We start from the raw sequence: 17,461 nt of genomic DNA on the forward strand, positions 1-17,461 counted from the left end.
AAAGTCCCAGGAAAATCTAGAGTGATGTAATTTGCTCTATAATTTTCTCTTTGTGTTGCAGTGTTCAAGGTTCCCTACAAGAGATACGCCATTACCATGGTGCAAGTTCCTAGGGAAATCTGAATTAGAATGGTCACAACCATGGCACCAAATAATGCTGCAGGTAACAGCTATCACCGGAGACCTCAATGCCAGGGAGATTGTAACGTCAGTGAGTGTGCAATGCTCACTGAGCGCCCAATTTCTCAAATTGCTTTTAGCCACTTACCTCACCACTTGGAGTAAACACTGACGTGAGAGCTGGCATGCAGCACCAGGAAGCTGGCTGCTGCTGGGACATTATTTAAAGTAATCATCAGTATTCACTCACACCTATCAGATTAGTGCAGTTTCTGTGGCTTTTTGTTAGTTTCAGTTACTGCAACAGGTTAATTGAGTATTTTCAAAGTTCTTTTGTATCATCATGATCATCATCATAGACAGTTCCTCGAAATCGAGGAAGACTTGCTTCCACTCTTAAAAGTGAGTTCTCAGGTGACTGTACAATCCAATACGGGAATTACAGTCTTTGTCACAGGTGGGACAGACAGTGGTTGAAGGAAGGGGTGGGTGGGGAGTCCGGTTTGCCGCACGCTCCTTATGCTGTCTGCGCTTGGTTCCTGCATGCTCTCGGCGACGAGTCTCGAGGTGCTCAACGCCCTCCCGGATGCTCTTCCTCCACTTAGGGTGGTCTTGGGCCAAGGATTCCCAGGTGCCAGTGGGGATGTTGCACTTTATCAAGGAGGCTTTGAGGCTGTCCTTAAAGCATTTCCTCTGCCCACCTGGGGCTCACTTGCCGTATAGGAGTTCCGAATAGAGTGCTTGCTTTGGGAGTCTTGTGTCGGGCATGCAAACGATGTGGCCCGCTCAACGGAGCTGGTCGAGTGTGGTCAGTGCTTCGATGCTGGGGATTTTGGCCTGAGCGAGAACACTGATATTGGTGAGTCTATCCTCCCAGTGGATTTGCAGGATCTTGCGGAGGCAGCATTGGTGGTACTTCTCCAGCGCTTTGAGATGTCTATTGTATATGGTCCACGTCTCTAAGCCTTATAGGAGGGCGGGTATCACTACTGCCCTGTAGACCACAAGCTTGGTGCCAGATTTGAGTTCCTGGCCTTCAAATACTTTCTTCCTCAGGCAACCGAAGGCGGCACTGGCACACTGGAAGTGGTGTTGGACCTCGTCATCGATGTCTGCCCTTGCTGATAGCAGGCTCCCGAAGTATGAAAAATGGTCCACATTGTCCAAGGCCGCACCGTGGATTTTGATGATCGGGGGGCAGTGCTGTGTGGCAGAGTCAGGTTGGTGGAGGTCGTTTGGCTTACAGATGTTTAGTGTAAGGCCCATGCTTTTGTACACCTCAGTGACGATGTTGACGATGGCTTGGAGTTCGGCCTCTGAATGTGCGCAGACACAAGCGTTGTCCATGTAATGTAGTTCGATGACAGAGGATGGGATGACCTTGGATCTAGCCTGGAGTCTTGTGGCAAATACAAAGTAGCTACATTTATTCTTCAGAGATTCAAAACTGCAACACTTGATTAGATTAATGGGGCTGTATTAGCAAGCCACCTCGCATTCCAGGATCTACAATGGAGGGAGTGCAGAAAGCAAGAAAGATGGGAACAAATGCACAGAGGGAGGAGGATGAGGAGGAAGAAGACGAGGAACAGGAGGGAGGGAGGAGGCAGTTGGACAATCGGGCTTCCGAATGGGTGGTCCCCGTGATGTGGTGTGACACCTTCCTCCACATAGTGCGGCAGACTTGTGGCGAGGGCCTTCTGCCAGTTGGTGGGCACAGGACTGACCGCTTTCTCTCCAGCAATAAACCCAGTGCCTCCCAAGCCTCATGGGAAATCCTCTGGGCTCTCTCCCTGGGGCGGTGATCTGCCATAAGGATTTGTAAATACTACTTGCCGCTTATCAACCCAAGCCTGAATGTCATCCAGGTTTTGCTGTATGAGGACATGGACTGCTCTATTATCTGAGGAGTTGCGAATGGCACTGAACACTCTGCAATCATCAGTGAACATCCTCACTTCTGACCTTATGATGGAGGGAAGGTCATTGATAAAGCTGTTGAAGATGGTTGGACACTGCCCTGAGGAACTCCTGCAGCGATGTATTGGGGCTGTGATGATTGATCTCCAACTACCACAATCATTTTCCTTTGTGCTAGGTATGACTCCAACCAGTGGAGAGTTTTCCCCCTGATTTCCATTGACTTTAGTTTTACTAGGGCTCCTTGATGCAACATCGGTCAAATGCTGCCTTGATACCAAGGGCAGTCATGCCCACCTCACCTCTGGAATTCAGCTCTTTTATCCATGTTTGGACCAAGGCTGTGATGAGGTCTGGGGCTGAGTGGTTCTGGCGGAACCCAAACTGGGCATCGGTGAGCAGGTTACTGGTGAGTAAGTGCCGCTTGATAGCACTGTTGGCGACACCTTCCATTACTTTGCTGATGATTGAGAGTAGGGAGATGGGGCAATAATTGGCCGGATTGGATTTGTCCTCCTTTTGGTGAACAGGACATACTTGGGCAGTTTTCCACATTGTCGGATAGTTGCCAGTGTTGTAGCTGCACTGGAACAGCTTGGCTAAAGGCGTGGCTAGTACTGGAGCACAAGTCTTCAGCACGACAGCCGGGACCCATAACCTTTGCTGTATCCAGTGCACTCAGCCTTTTCTTGATATCACATGGAGTGAACCGAATTGGCTGTAGATGGGAACCTCAGGAAGAGGCTGAGATAGATCATCCACTTGGCACTTCTAGCTGAAGATGGTTGTAAACACTTCAGCCTTGTCTTTTACACTCACGTGCTGAGCTCCGCCATCATTGAGGATGGGATATTCATGGAGCCTCCTCCTCCTGTTAGTTGTTTAGTGGTGGTCCACCATTCATGGCTGGATGTGGCAGGACTACAGCGCTTTAATCTGCTCCGTTGATTGTGGTGGGATCGCTTAGCCTTGTCTATAGCATGCTTTTTCCGCTTTTTAGCATGCATGTCATTCTGTGTTGCAGCTTCCCCAGGTTGACACCTCATTTTTAGGTATGCCTGGTGCTGCTCCTGGCATGCTCTTCTACACTCTTCACTGAACCAGTGTTGGTCCCCTGGTTTGATAGTAATAGTAGAGTGACGGATATGCCAGGCCATGAGGTTACAGATTGTGGTGGAGTACAATTCTGCTGCTGCTGATGGCCCACAGTGCTTCATGGAGGCCCAGTTTTGAGATGCTAGATCTGTTCTGAATCTATCCCATGTGGTAGTGCCACACAACACGATGGATGATGTTCTCTGTGTGAAGATGGGACTTCGTCTCCACAATGATTGTGAGGTGGCATTTCTGTCTGCGACAGGTAGATTGGTGAGAACGAGGTCAAGTAGTTTTTCCCTCGTGTTGGTTCTTTCACCACCTGCTGCAGGTCGAGTCTGGTAGCAATATCCTTCAGGACATGGCCAGCTTGGTCAGTAGTGGTGCCAGTGAGCCACTCCTGATGATGGACATTGATGTCCCCCCATCCAGAGTGCATTTTGTGCCCTTGCTACTCTCAGTGTTTCTTCCAAGTGCTGTTCAACATGGAGGAGTACTGATTCGTCTGCTGAGGGAGGGCAGTAGGTGGCAATGAGCAGGCGGTCTCCTTGCCCATGCTTGACTTGAAGCCATGAGACTTCATGGTGTCTGGAGTCAATGTTGAGAACTCCCAGGGCCACTCCCTCCCAACTGTGCCACCACCCCTGACGTACCGGCAGGACAGACCCAGGGATGGTGATGGAGGAGTCTGGGACATTGGCTAATGATTTTGTGAGTATGACTATGTCAGGCTGTGGGACAATTTTGGTACAAGTCCCCAGATGCTGGTGAGAAGGACTTTGCAGGGTCGACTGGGCTGGGTGTGCCATTGTCGTGTCTATAGCCGGTGCCGAGGTCAGTGCCAGTTTTATTCTTATTATTGTTTTTCTAGTGGTTGTGTACAACTGCTCGGCCAATTCAGAGGGCAGTTAAAAGTCAACCACATTGCTGTAGGTCTGGAGTCACATACAGGCAAGGACAGCTGATTTCCTTCCTTAAAGGACATTAGCGAACCAGATGGATTTTTACAACAATCCGGTAGTTTCATGGTAACCATTACTGATATGAGCATTTTTTTTAAAATTACAGTTGTATTTAATTAACTGAATTTAAATTCCCCAGCTGCCGTGGTGGGATTTAAACTCACTTCTCCAGATTATTCGTCCAGGCCTCTGGATTACTAGTCCTGTAATTTAACCCTGTGCCACGGTTCCCCTATGAATAAGGATGAGTAAGGAGTAGGGTAGGGTAGGGTGTGAGTAAGGATATGCAGAAGTAGGATAGAGAAGGCCGATTGATGGGGATGTGATGAGAGGCGCAGCAGGATGAGGTTTGAGTGTGGCTTTGCAGTAACGTTTTGTGATCTACTGAGATCATTGAAATGTTTGCGGCATTGCACCCAGGTCCTCCTGACCATATCACTGCTTGTACATTCCTTTGCAGGTCTCTTGGGAGAGCCTGGGTGCAGCCCTGCACCTCTGTGCAGTGCTTGTCACTGTTTGCAGCACCACAGTGCTGTAGAACATTGACAGCATGAATGTCAAAACAAAGTTGGCCACGGTCCTTTTAAGGAAACCGGCTGATGACGTGTCATCAAGTTACTTCACCAGACCCGCTTCCTCTAATTGGCCGGGAAATGCGCTGGATGTGCTTAATAAGCCCAATTACAGTAAATTTATTTTAGAGGCCGGAATGGAGACAGCAGTGGGGTCAGGACCCGCTAACGACGTTGCTCGCCTCGGTCCTGCCAAGGCTCGTTAAATCCAGCCCCTAGAAATTGAATACATCAGTAAAGTGTGAGTCCCTGGGAAACATAAAGAAAGGAGAGGAGATAGAGGGACAGAGAGACTTAGAAAAAGAGTCTGTTATGTTTTCGGTATGACTGCAATGCCACAGTAGTCCACTGGGTGGAGCTATATATATTAGAGTTGGACTCAGAGAGCTACTGGTACCAAAATGAAAAAAGTGTGTGACAGCCATAGAAAGAGAGAGAACAAGTCTGGAAGAGAAAAAGAGACACAGAAATAAATACGGTAGAGAAAAGCAAACAAACTTTTACAGAAATAAAGGTTACATTTATAGAGCACCTTATTACATTGAAATACCTAAAAGTATCTCACACAGTTAATTACATGTCCAGTAACTGTTAAATAAGCAAATCTGGGAACCATTATGGGAGAGAAATTTGCGTAGTGCTGGAAACCAGCGTGAAGTGAATGCCGTGCCTGGAATGTGTGCCCAAAGACGTCAGCCCGAGGCTCACTGAAATTGCGACCCTATTTTCCATAAAACCAGTGAGCTGTGGATACCATCCTGACGCATCTCACCGGTTGGGACCTCGGGAAATTCATCCGGCCCCAATGCCAAGTTAGCCCGCAGGGGAGGGAGGATCGAATGGGAGAAGGGCGAGCCCACTCAAGGCACCGGCCTGCAGTACTGTTGTGGAGCCAAGATCAGCACTCCCGCTCTGCCTGGTTCCACATCAAGGTAAGTAAATAAAAAGTAAATTCACCTTTAATTGGCAACCTCCAGCTGTCCCTTTCAAGACAGTTGATTAAGTTGCTGTAAACATGGAGAAACTGAGCTGAGTTTGAGAGCGAGGTGCCACAACATATATTAAGACTGATATTAGCACAGTAACAGGGCCTGATTACAGTTTCAGGCAGTCGCCCTGTACAGCCTCCAATTTGTCAGTCGGGGCACTTCCGGCAGACATGGGACATTAGAGATTGCGTCCAGAATTTGTTCCCACCAACTCTACTTTTTTTGTCAAAAAAAAACGAGCGTGATGGGGATCAAGTTATCCCTCAAAGTGTCAAAATACATCACAAACAAGAAAGAAGCGACGCCTGTTGATCTGTTTTTTTTTAGCAGTTTTGGTTGAGGGAAGAATGTTAACCAAGACACTGGGAGGGCTACCTGCTCTTCTTCGAATTGTGTATAGAACTTTAGAGTCCACCTGAACTTCCACAACAAGCAGACAGTACATTTAACATCTCGTCTGAAGATTTGCAGTATTGCTAACACAGGAAGGGAACGTGTGGCATATTTATCTGTCTAACTGATTTAAAAAAATCATGGTTTAGGTTTTATTGCTAAAAGCAAAATTTGCAAACAAATGTAAGTTATGTGCCTTTTTATAGATTAGCACAGAGAATTATACTTAGCTGTGTTTGGAACTTTCATTTTAATTCATAATGGTACACTTAAAGGTAAGCATAATTAACAAAATAATTGAAGCTACTCCTGCATGCATTTTCATTAAGTTACCAGGCTCCGATTAATTCATCTCAGATATGGATTTAGTGGCTCCAGTTTAGGTTATCTTAAATTGCAGTGCAGTTATTCAGCTCCATATGGTATAAATCTTACAGTTGGCAATTCAAGCACATAATTTTTCTTTCATCAATCCTGTCGGAAACCGTGGATATGCTCTGATGAATTTCATTACATCCCTGTACTCTTCTCCAGTTCTAGAAAGCGCACACATTTAATGAAGACCATACTTGCACCAAAATGATTATAGAGAGAACTGTTGGTTTATGTAAATCAAATTTCTGGTGTCTCAGTAGGTTTAGAGTGTCATGTATCCTACATGGCTACTGTTGGGACTATCACAAGGTGTGCCACCAGAGGGCACAGCAGTGGGAGACTTGTAGGTTACCTGTATAGATGTGCCTGGTCTAGTATAAAAGGCAGGCCACCAGGTGTGATCCTCACTCTGGAGTTAACTAATAAAGGACTAAGGTCACTACAGTTCAAGTACAACACACTGCCTCGTGGAGTCATTACTCGAGCATCTAAGGACACAATATAGAGGAAGTGTGATCACGTGCTCCTTGTGTCAGGATGGCACTTGTGTCTCAACATCAAATCAACCCAGTCAACTATCAGTGATTCTTCCCATTTTTACTGTTAGGTTCACAGTTTTTACTGTTTTACTGTTAAATTATCACAGAATTTATCTCTCCTTCCTGAAGGTCTGTTCCAGACCTGAAACATTGTGGGGAATTTTAACTTTTGAACTCGCCAGGTGAGTGGGATGGGGGCAGGTCTCTGCACATGCTGTCGACATTTAACTCCACAGCATGCTTGTGACATCACTGACAGATTCCCCGCCCAGACGTCAGTCTGACTGACAGGCTTGGCATCCAGGCTCACGGGGAACACTAGAGAAGAAATCGCAGCCTCAGATAGTTTGGGGCCCCAACACATGGGGAGGGGGGTGGTGGGGGGTGGGGTGTGGGTCTGATTCTCAAACCCTGAGGGAACTGATCCTGGGGTGGTGGGGGGGGGGCTGATGGTGGGGGAGCTGGGGGCAACCCGGGCTGGCCACAGTTAAACCTGCACCTCGTAGTTAAACCAGGTTAAATCCGAGGCTTCCAGCCTCGTTATCATATTTAAAATGCCAACCCGCCTCCTGGGAGCGGGTTGGCTTCCCACCCCCTTTCCCCCATCCGTTATAACCGGGATTCAGATTTTTAACACTTTAATCTCCCACACGGCCCTCTCCCACCATTTACTGGGAGTTAAAGTTCCTCCCATTGGGTTTTATAACATCCATGCTTATTTTACTTAATCATGTGATGACATATTGGGCTGAAAATTGCGGCCTCACCAGGTGCGCGCACACCCAGTGGGGCCTCGCATATGCCGGGAACTTGGCGCGCAATGCCGTCTTTTCCGATCGGTCAAAATTTCTTTAGACAGATCCACGCATCCGCAGGAGAAGGATATCTATGGGGCAGAGATTGCGCTATTGCCCAGCGAATGTCCTTCAAACTCTTGCACCTGGTAAAAGCAGGCGTATAGCTTACTTTTACCAGTGTAATAGTTTTAAAACATAGAAAAATTAAATTTAATCACACATTTTTATATTAAAAACCCTGTCCATTAAGGTAAGTTTATTTTAACCCTCTTAAAACACATTTAAAAAGTTTAAAAAAAATAATTTTTTTTCTAAAACTTTTAATTACATTCAATTTCAATGAATTTTAAATATGTGAGGTGTTTTTATATTTATTGTGCTGTATTTTTTTTAGGGGATATTCTCATTGATAGGAATGGTAGGTCTGTACAAACAGAGGTCCCATTATTATCAATGAGAATATTAGATAATGATTGATGGTCCAGGCCCATGTGATTCCAGGATATGAATCTGTATCTGGAGGACATGTTCCTGTACGCTGCACAGCAAATGGAGGCCTCTGACCGCAATCCTACATTCCTCCGGGACCACCAGGTATTTTTGTAGATTTATTTCGGGTCGGAGGTGTTGGTCCAAAGGAAGCCTCTGACTGCAATTTTTCCCCCATTGGGAGCCTCGCTGGCAGCCACAATCTGCTCCCTGTGGTCCTAGTTCCCGAAAATAACACAATTAATTACTTCAATTCCATTCCTGCACCATCATCAATGTTCCAGAAACAGAAATGGTGCAGACACCCACCTCTTTAAGGCTTCAGCAAAGCTTCGTTACTAAAGACTGGCTGGGGGATGCAGCAGTCGACAAGCGACGGGCTCATCTCCTGACCAGCTGCGGGCCAAAGACTTATGTGCTCATGAAGGACTTACTGGCACCCGAAAAGCCGTCGGACAAAACCTTTGAAGAGCTTCGCAAATTAATCGGGGAGCATCTCAAACCGGCGAGCAGCATACGCATGGCTCGACACAGATTCTACACCCACCGACATCGTGAGGGACAGAGCATACCGGACTTTGTAGCGGACCTCCGGCGTTTGGCCAATCTCTGTAAGTTCACAGACGTCTGCAGGGGAGAGATGCTAAGGGACTTCTTTATCGAGGGTATCGGTCATGCGGGAATTTTTCGCAAGTTAATTGAGACCAAGGACTTGACCTTGGAAGCGGCAGCGTTGTTAGCTCAAACTTTCATGGCGGGGGAGGAAGAGATGAAAATGATTTATGCGTGCAATTCTGCCTCTAACGCAGCGATGGATCAGGGAGACAACATCATCAATGCTGCTTAGAGCCCCGCAGGCAGGCAGGGGCAGTCCGACATTTACCAGGCAGCAATAGACCCCAGAGCAGGACCTCAACAGAGACAATGGCAGGCTGAACGGACATTCACACCATCACAGTGGACAATGCGGCCCGGGGTGGAGCCATTGACACCCACTAATAGGGTGCTTAAGAGCAGTCAAAGGGACAGTCAGCGCAGAATTCCTGGCCATAGTCCCTTTGTCCCCAACAATGGAAACTTTAACTCATGCTGGAGGTGTGGGGGAAAACACTCAGCCAGATCCTGTAGATTCCAACAGTTTGTCTGCAGAAACTGAAATCTCAGTGGCCATTTAGCTCGAATGTGCAGAAAATCTGCAATCAGACTAATATGAGGCAGGTGGACCAGAAGAGGGTTCTGTGAGGCAGGATGACTTTTGGGGCAAATCGATGGACGCCAAGGTTCAGCGGGTCCATGTGGAGAATATTCACAGTTCATACACCAAAATGCCACCAATGATGATGAGGGTTTTGTTGAACGGCATCCCAGTACGCATGGAGCTGGACACTGGGGCTAGCCAGTCACTCATGAGCGTTCAGCAATTTGAGAAGCTATGGCCAAATTAGAACGTATTGAGACACAATTACGGACTTACACCAAAGAAATCATTCCGGTGCTAGACAGTGCAATGATGGCTGTCACACACAATGAATTAGTGAACCGGCTGCCACTCTGGATTGTCTCGGGCAATGGTCCTGCACTGTTGGGGAGGAGCTGGTTAGCTGAGATGAACTGGAAATGGGGGGACGTTCACGCAATGTCCTCGGTGGAGCGAAGTTCATGTTCACAAGTCCTACAATAATTTGGTCACTATTCCAACCGGGCGTCGGGAATTTCAAAGGCACTAAAGTAGTGATACACATCACCCCAGACGCCAGGCCACTGCACCACAAAGCCAGAGCGATGTCGTATGTGATGAAGGAAAAAATCGAGAGCGAATTGGACCGGCTGTTGCGAGAGGGCATCATCTCACCTGTTGAATTCAGCGACTGGGCGAGCCCCATCGTTCCCGTTCTAAAAGCGGATGGCTCTGTCAGGTTCTGTGGCAGCTACAAGGCCACCATCAATCGGGTGTCCCTACAAGACTAATACCCGCTCCCGAGAGCAGAGGACCTCTTCGCCACGCTGGCAGGCAGCAAGCTGTTCACCAAGTTGGACCTCACTTCAGCCTATATGACCCAGGAACTGGCCGACGAATCTAAACTACTGACCACCATCTCCACGCACAAGGGACTGTTTGCGTATAACAGGTGCCCGTTTGGCATTCGATCAGCGACCGCAATTTTTCAACATAACATGGAAAGCCTTCTTAAATCCATTCCGGGAACGATCGTATTCCAGGACGACATCCTCATCACGGGTCGAGACACCGAGGAACACCTCCACAACCTGGAGGAGGTGCTATGCCGACTGGACTGGGTAGGCCTGCAACTCAAGAAGTCTAAATGCATGTTTTTAGCTCCTGAGGTTGAGTTTCTGGGCAGGAGGGTTGCTGCAAATGGGATTCGGCCCACCGAATCCAAAACAGAGGCGATTCGACGAGCACCCAGGCCCTGCAACACATTGGAGCTGCGTTCATTCCTGGGACTGTTGAACTATTTTGGGAACTTTCTGCTGAACTTGAGCACGTTGTTGGAGCTACACGTGCTCCTGCGTAAGGGTTGCGATTAGTTTTGGGGGGATTGTCAGGAACGGGCTTTTGATCGGGTGCAAAACCTACTTTGTTCAAACAAGTTGTTGACCCTGTACGACCCCTCTAAATGTTTAGTTCTGACATGTGATGCATCATCCTATGGGGTTGGGTGTGTGTTGCAGCAGGGTAATGCTGAGGGTCAGCCATAACCTGTGGCTTATGCCTCCAGGCCGTGCACTCAAGCAGAATGGGGATATGGGATAGTCGAGAAGGAAGCGCTTGCATGTGTCTACGGTGTAAAAAAAAATGCATCAGTACCTCTTCGGTAGGAAGTTTAAATTAGAGACGGACCACAAGCCACTCACAGCAAGGCTGTCAATGCTGACGCATCAGCTCGCATACAGCGGTGAGCTCTCACGCTAGCTGCTTATGACTACTCTATCCGGTACCGACCCGGCACTGAAAACTGCACTGACCCGCTCAGCAGACTCCCACTGGCCACCACCGAGAGGGCAGCTGAGCAAAGTACTGAGATGGTCATGGCTGTCGATGCCTTTGACAGCGCAGGCTCCCCCATCACAGCCCACCAGATCAAAATCTGGACAAACGGAGATCCCCTCCTATCCTTGATTAAGAAATGTGTCCTGACTGAGGATTGGGCGCCCGCACATGGAGCATGCCCTGAGGAGGTCAGACCGTTCCACAGACGGATGGATGAGCTCTCCATCCAAGCTGACTGCCTACAATGCGGCAGCCAGGTAGTCATACCCCAGATTGGCAGGGAGGCATTCATCAGGGAACTCCACAGTGAGTCCTGTAATAAAGAGTTAAGGTCACAGAGTGGCCTTGTCCCTGGAATGTGCCTCGTGTGGTCATGCTGTCGAGTAAGAACTTTACAGATTTTTACATTTGCAATGAGATTGTGACAAGTAATTAAATATACAGCATATTTTTATTGTTGCTTGGTTCTGATCAGATATTTATTCTCTAAAATAAAGGAAAGACTTGCATTCACGTAGCACCTTATCCTTGCATTCACGTAGCACCTTATCCTATCTCTCAAATATTTGATGGGTATGGCAGTGGTTATGATAAGAGTCTAGCAAGACAGAGCTTGTAATCTAGTCAGATACAGATCCTACTATAGCAATTTACGAAACCAAATTCAATTCATTGGGTTATTTTTATGTTGGCATCAAAAAATAAACATGGCCAATGAAACTGCTGATTTATTTTAAATTCATTTTTGGGGATGTAGGCATTGCCCATCCTTAGTTGCCCTTAAGAACGTGGTGGTGAACTTTCTTCTTGAACCACTACAGTCCGTGTAGTGAAGTTGCTGTTAGGTAGGGAGTTCCAGGTTTTTGGTGCAGTGACAATGAAGCAATGGCAATATATGTCCAAGTCGGGTTGTTGTGTGACTTGGAGGGGAACCTGGACGTGACCGTGGCATCCCGTAGTGGAGGGATTGGTTATGTTTTATCATTAAAAAAGCACTAATTCATCAATATCCTTCAAGGAATGGAACCTGTCCAGTCCCAAACTGCACAATTGACTCATTGCCCTCTAAAATGAACAAGCAACCCAAAGGAATCACTACAAATTCAGGAGAAAGCCTCCCACCATCTCAGGATAACTAAAGATGGACAATAAATATGACCTTGCTGGTGTTATTCATGTCCCAGCAACAAACACATAAAAGTGCTCCACATACAATCAAATACTGTGAAGTACAATTATTGTTGTTTTGCAGGAAAAGACAGCAAGGATTCTGCACATAGCAAGATCCCACAAACAACACTACAAGTGACTAGCTAATCTGTTTTGATGGTGTCAGTTGAGGGTGAAATATTGATCAGGAGATCAGGAATCCTCAGAATTCCTGTTGTTCTTTGAAATAATATTATAGGAAATTTAACAACAGGTAAACAACACCTTTGATTAATATCTCATTGAATAGAGGACACTTTCTACAATGCAGCACTCCCTCAATACCGAACTACAGTGTTAGCCTAGATCATGGGCTGATTTCCCTCCCCCTCTCACATCCAGCCCCAGTACTGGACAGGTGATGTGTGCCCAAAGTTCACAGCTCCTGTTCAGACGCAGGAATGCTGGTATTTCTTACCTCAGGCCATGAACATGACTTAGGGGTACCAACAGTGCTGTGCTGGCCCACCCGTTGGCTTGGCCATGCATTAGAAAGGACGGAAGTAACCTTAAGCTGGCTCTGACATCATAATCTTGAGCTCATCAAAAACTCTGTTGACCGTATCCTAACTTGCACCAAGTCCTGTTCACCCACCAACCCTGTGCTCGTTGACCTACATTGGCTCCGGATCTGGCAACACCTCAATTTTAAATTCTCATCCTTGTTTTCAAATCCCTCCATGGCCTCATGCTTCCCTATCTCTGTAACCTCCTCCAACTCCACAACCCTCCGTGATCTCTGCGCTCCTCCAATTCTGGCCTCTTCCACATCCCCAATTTACATCACTCCACCATTGGTGCTGTGTTTTCAGCTGGTATTGGGGGTAATGTATTGACATGGATAGAGAACTGGTTAGCAGACAGGAAGCAAAGAGTGGGAATAAACGGGTCCTTTTCAGAATGGCAGGCAGTGACGAGTGGGGTACCGCAAGGTTCAGTGCTGGGACCCCAGCTATTTACAATATATATTAATGATTTAGACGAAGGAATTGAATATAATATCTCCATGTTTGCTGATGACACTAAGCTGGGTGACATTGTGAGCTGTGAGGAGGATGCTAAGAGACTGCAGGGTGACTTGGACAGGTTAAATGAGTGGGCAAATGCATGGTAGATGCAGTATAATGTAGATATATGTGAGGTTATCCACTTTGGTGGCAAAAAACAGGGAGGCAGAATATTATCTGAATGGTGACAGATTAGGAAAAGGGGAGGTGCAACGAGACCCGGGTGTCATGGTACATCAGTCATTGAAAGTTGGCATGCAGGTACAGCAGGCAGTGAAGAAGGCAAATGGCATGTTGGCCTTCATAGCGAGAGGATTTGTGTATTGGAGCAGGGAGGTCTTACTGCAGTTGTGCAGGGCCTTGGTGAGGCCACACTTTGAATATTGTGTACAGTTTTAGTCTCCTAATCTGAGGAAGGGCATTCTTGCTATTGAGGGAGTGCAGCAAAGGTTCACCAGACTGATTCCCGGGATGGCAGGACTGAAATATGAAGAAAGACTGGATCGACTAAACTTATATTCACTGGAATTTAGAAGAATGAGAGGGGATCTCATAGAAACATATAAAATTCTGACGGGATTGGACAGGTTAGATGCAGGAAGAATGTTCCCGTTGTTGGGGAAGTCCAGAACCAGGGGTCACGGTCTAAGGATAAGGGGTAAGCCATTTAGGACCGAGATGAGGAGGAACTTCTTCACTCAGAGAATTGTGAACCTGTGGAATTCTCTACCACAGAAAGTTGTTGGGGCTAGTTCATTAGATATATTCAAAAGGGATGAAAGGGTATGGAGAGAAAGCAGGAATGGGGTACTGAAGTTGCATGATCAGCCATGATCATATTGAATGGTGGTGCAGGCTTGAAGGGCCGAATAGCCTAGTCCTGCACCTATTTTCTATGTGCAGGAGTAGGCTATTCTCATGTAAGGTTGACGCCGTAGTATAGACCATACCCAGGTCTGCGCATACGCAGGCTTGCTGAGAACGGGAAGCTAGACATTCAAATGAGGACATTTGGGGCAACAAAATCTAATGCAATTATTTAATCTTAGATTTTTTTCAAAGTACCACCCCACCACCGACCAAACATCTCCTCACCGGGCTCGAGGATCGGCCGGCAGAATCGTTCCCTTGCACAGACACAGAGGCTGGGCAAACATCCCCCCACCCTCCGGGCTTCTTTTGATGCTGCTGCATAGTGTAACGGTTCTCATCCCTTCAGTTCAGTTTCCCCCCCACCTCCCCAGGCGTCTTTTGAAGCCAGGCCCCAAGCCCATGTGTCCGGGCGAGGGACCGTTTCTGCCGGCCAACGCTCCGACCCACGAGCCCGGTTTGGAGATGTTCGGTGGTGGCGTGGCACTTTGAAAAAAATCCAAAATTAAATAATTGCATTAGACTTCCATTTTCTGCATTTTAAGTTGAAAATATTAAGCTTCATGATGCATATTTAATGTGTTCTTGACTCCCTCCAAAACGTCGCTTAAAAACAATGGCATTATTCTGCGCCTATTAATGTGCGCCAATTTTTTAATGTGCACTGGTTTTTCTTAAGACCCTAGAAGGTTTTTTGGAAGTGGTTACATACACCTACATCCTACGAAAAATGTAAGTTGGCCAAACTTGCATAAATATGAAAAACTGGCGCAGATATCAGCTTACGCCCTATGATGCAAAAAAAACAAACCTAAAAAAATCGTCACTAACTGAATTACGCTGCCGCACAATCTTTGGGGAAATTTGGATATTTTAATTTAGGCTAAAAAAAGCGGGAGGCACCAAAATAACGGCGCAGATAACTGGGGAAAATTGAGCCTTTTAAATGTTCTGAATTGCAATTTTATTCACAAGTTCCTTCATTGCACTAACCAACCTCAGTAAAAATTTAATTTTTTGATAAATAATTTGAAGCACCTGAATCGGGGCCAATATTTGCATAAAATAATTTAAAGTGTATATGCATCATTTTGGATTTTTAAATGTTTTATTTAAGCCTTATATACCTTTACACTGCTAAAAGGAGGCCCTACCACTGCTTTTCCCAGTCATGAGTTGCGTGGCCAATTGCTGGACAGTTGTTGGGCAGATAGCCCAACTCTGCGCCTGCAATACTCATTTTTCAGTCGGTTCAGATGATCTGTCTAGGCGTACCTTGACAGAACACAAGTTCCGGATTTCATGCATGCGCATGCGGAAATCCAAACCTTCCAGGGCCTTTCAAAGGGATACGACAGCGAAAACACCGCAATTTCAAGGCCATTATGTTTTCATTTGGCCTTTTGTACCCCTTACTTTGTGTTATGCTTGGTTATTAAAACAAACCTGAAATATTGGGATTCAATATAGTCTGGCTTTTGTAACATTAGATCCTCACAAAGTTTCATTGCAATGTTCTAAAGTGAAATCTGTCACTGTACTATTGACCACTGACTGTGATTTATACTGGTACTAGCAATACCCAATTAAACCACGTTTATACTGAGGGAGCATTTAGAATGATGAAAAGAAAGTAGATTTGGCTAAACCTCATTTCCCAGTTGCAGCTGAGTGACAAGTAGAAAATAAATGGGAATCAATTCTGGCAGTGTGGCCAACCACCCAAGCCTATTTCTCTATTTCTGACCCACCATCTGTGAAGGGCCATGGAACATTCATCTAGTTAAAGGTGCAAGTTATTGTTGTCAGTATTTTTAGTTCTCAGTTACAAATGTTAAAACCAGGAAGTGCTTTCTGGCCTATATGATTCATGTGCTCAGTACCCCTGCTCCGGTATACCACCATTTTCTCTAGGCTTCCGTTAATACAAATCTAATGAGAGAAAACTGTACTTATCCCAAAGTGCTTTGTCAATGAATATGATCATACATGATGTTCATAAACATTATTCTTTTCTACTAAGCTAACAAATATTGCAACCCAGTTTTGGTAGACATTGGACGGGAAATTCCTTCGAACTGGTCTTGCTCCACCGCCGCAACTTTGCCGAAAGTACGCACGTAAAGGGAGTTCCGGCCGCACTTCCGGCAAAGTTATGGCAGCAGAGTAGGACCAATTCCAAGGAATTTCCTGACCAACATTACATTTGAGATTTAAAATGCTAAACAAGCAGAGACTGGACAGTGCAGTGTAACAGAACATTGTCTATTCACCTCTGGATTTGAATCTCACCCAAAATTTGGGCCCAAGTTTCAGCCTCAGTTGCTCCTGATTTTTTGGAGCAACTGGTGTAGAACGGAGTATCTTAGAAATTCAAATCCTCGGCATTTAGTTTGCTCCAGTTCTAGTCAGTTAGAACAGTTTCACTTTGGAACAGAATTTTCTTTTCAAAAGGGGGCGTGTCCAGCCACTTACGCCTGTTTTCAAAGTTTCGGCAGTGAAAACTTACTCCAAACTAACTTAGAATGGAGTAAGTGAAGATTTTTGTACGCTCGAAAAAACCTTGTCTACACTTTATAAAATCAGGCGTAGGTTACAAATCAGGCGTAGGGAATGGGGGGGGGAAGGGGTTTAAAGGGAAGTTTACAAACATTAAACACTTCAGTTTTACAAATAAAGAGTCATCATCAATAATAAATGATAAAAACATCAATAAATCAACCAATAAATCAATCAAAAAAATTAATAAGAAATAATTTTTTTTTAAATCAATAAATAAAACATTTTCTACTTACCGACTGCAGCACCGGGAGCTTCGGGCCCCTCCCACACAGTTTTGAGCACCTGGAGCTACTGCACATGTGCGCCCACTGTAGCGCACATGTGCAGAGGTCCCGGCAGGGACCTAGCTCCGCCCCCCACAGCTCGTGCTGCGCCGCGCCGAGGGCCAGAGGACCAGCAGGGAGCCGGAGAATCTGGAAGTTTTTTTTAGGCGCACTTTGTGGCCCGAAAAACGGGCATCCAGGTCGGGGCTGCGCCGTTCTAGGCGCGGCCCGAAACTTGGGCCCATTATGACCAAAGTCTCCTCCCTGGGCTGTAAGTGATGTTGGT

At 46.3% G+C, this 17,461-nt stretch overlaps 1 protein-coding gene across 3 annotated transcripts in view; it reads left to right on the forward strand.

Annotated features, from left to right (window-relative positions):
• LOC139268148 (potassium channel subfamily T member 2) overlaps positions 1–17,461 on the forward strand; it is a 1,179,460-nt gene that overhangs the window by 1,079,027 nt on the left and 82,972 nt on the right. The gene's annotated exons all lie outside the window — the stretch shown is intronic.

The sequence above is a fragment of the Pristiophorus japonicus genome, chromosome 8, assembly GCF_044704955.1.
Source record: "Pristiophorus japonicus isolate sPriJap1 chromosome 8, sPriJap1.hap1, whole genome shotgun sequence".
In the NCBI taxonomy this organism is placed as follows: domain Eukaryota; kingdom Metazoa; phylum Chordata; class Chondrichthyes; family Pristiophoridae; genus Pristiophorus; species Pristiophorus japonicus.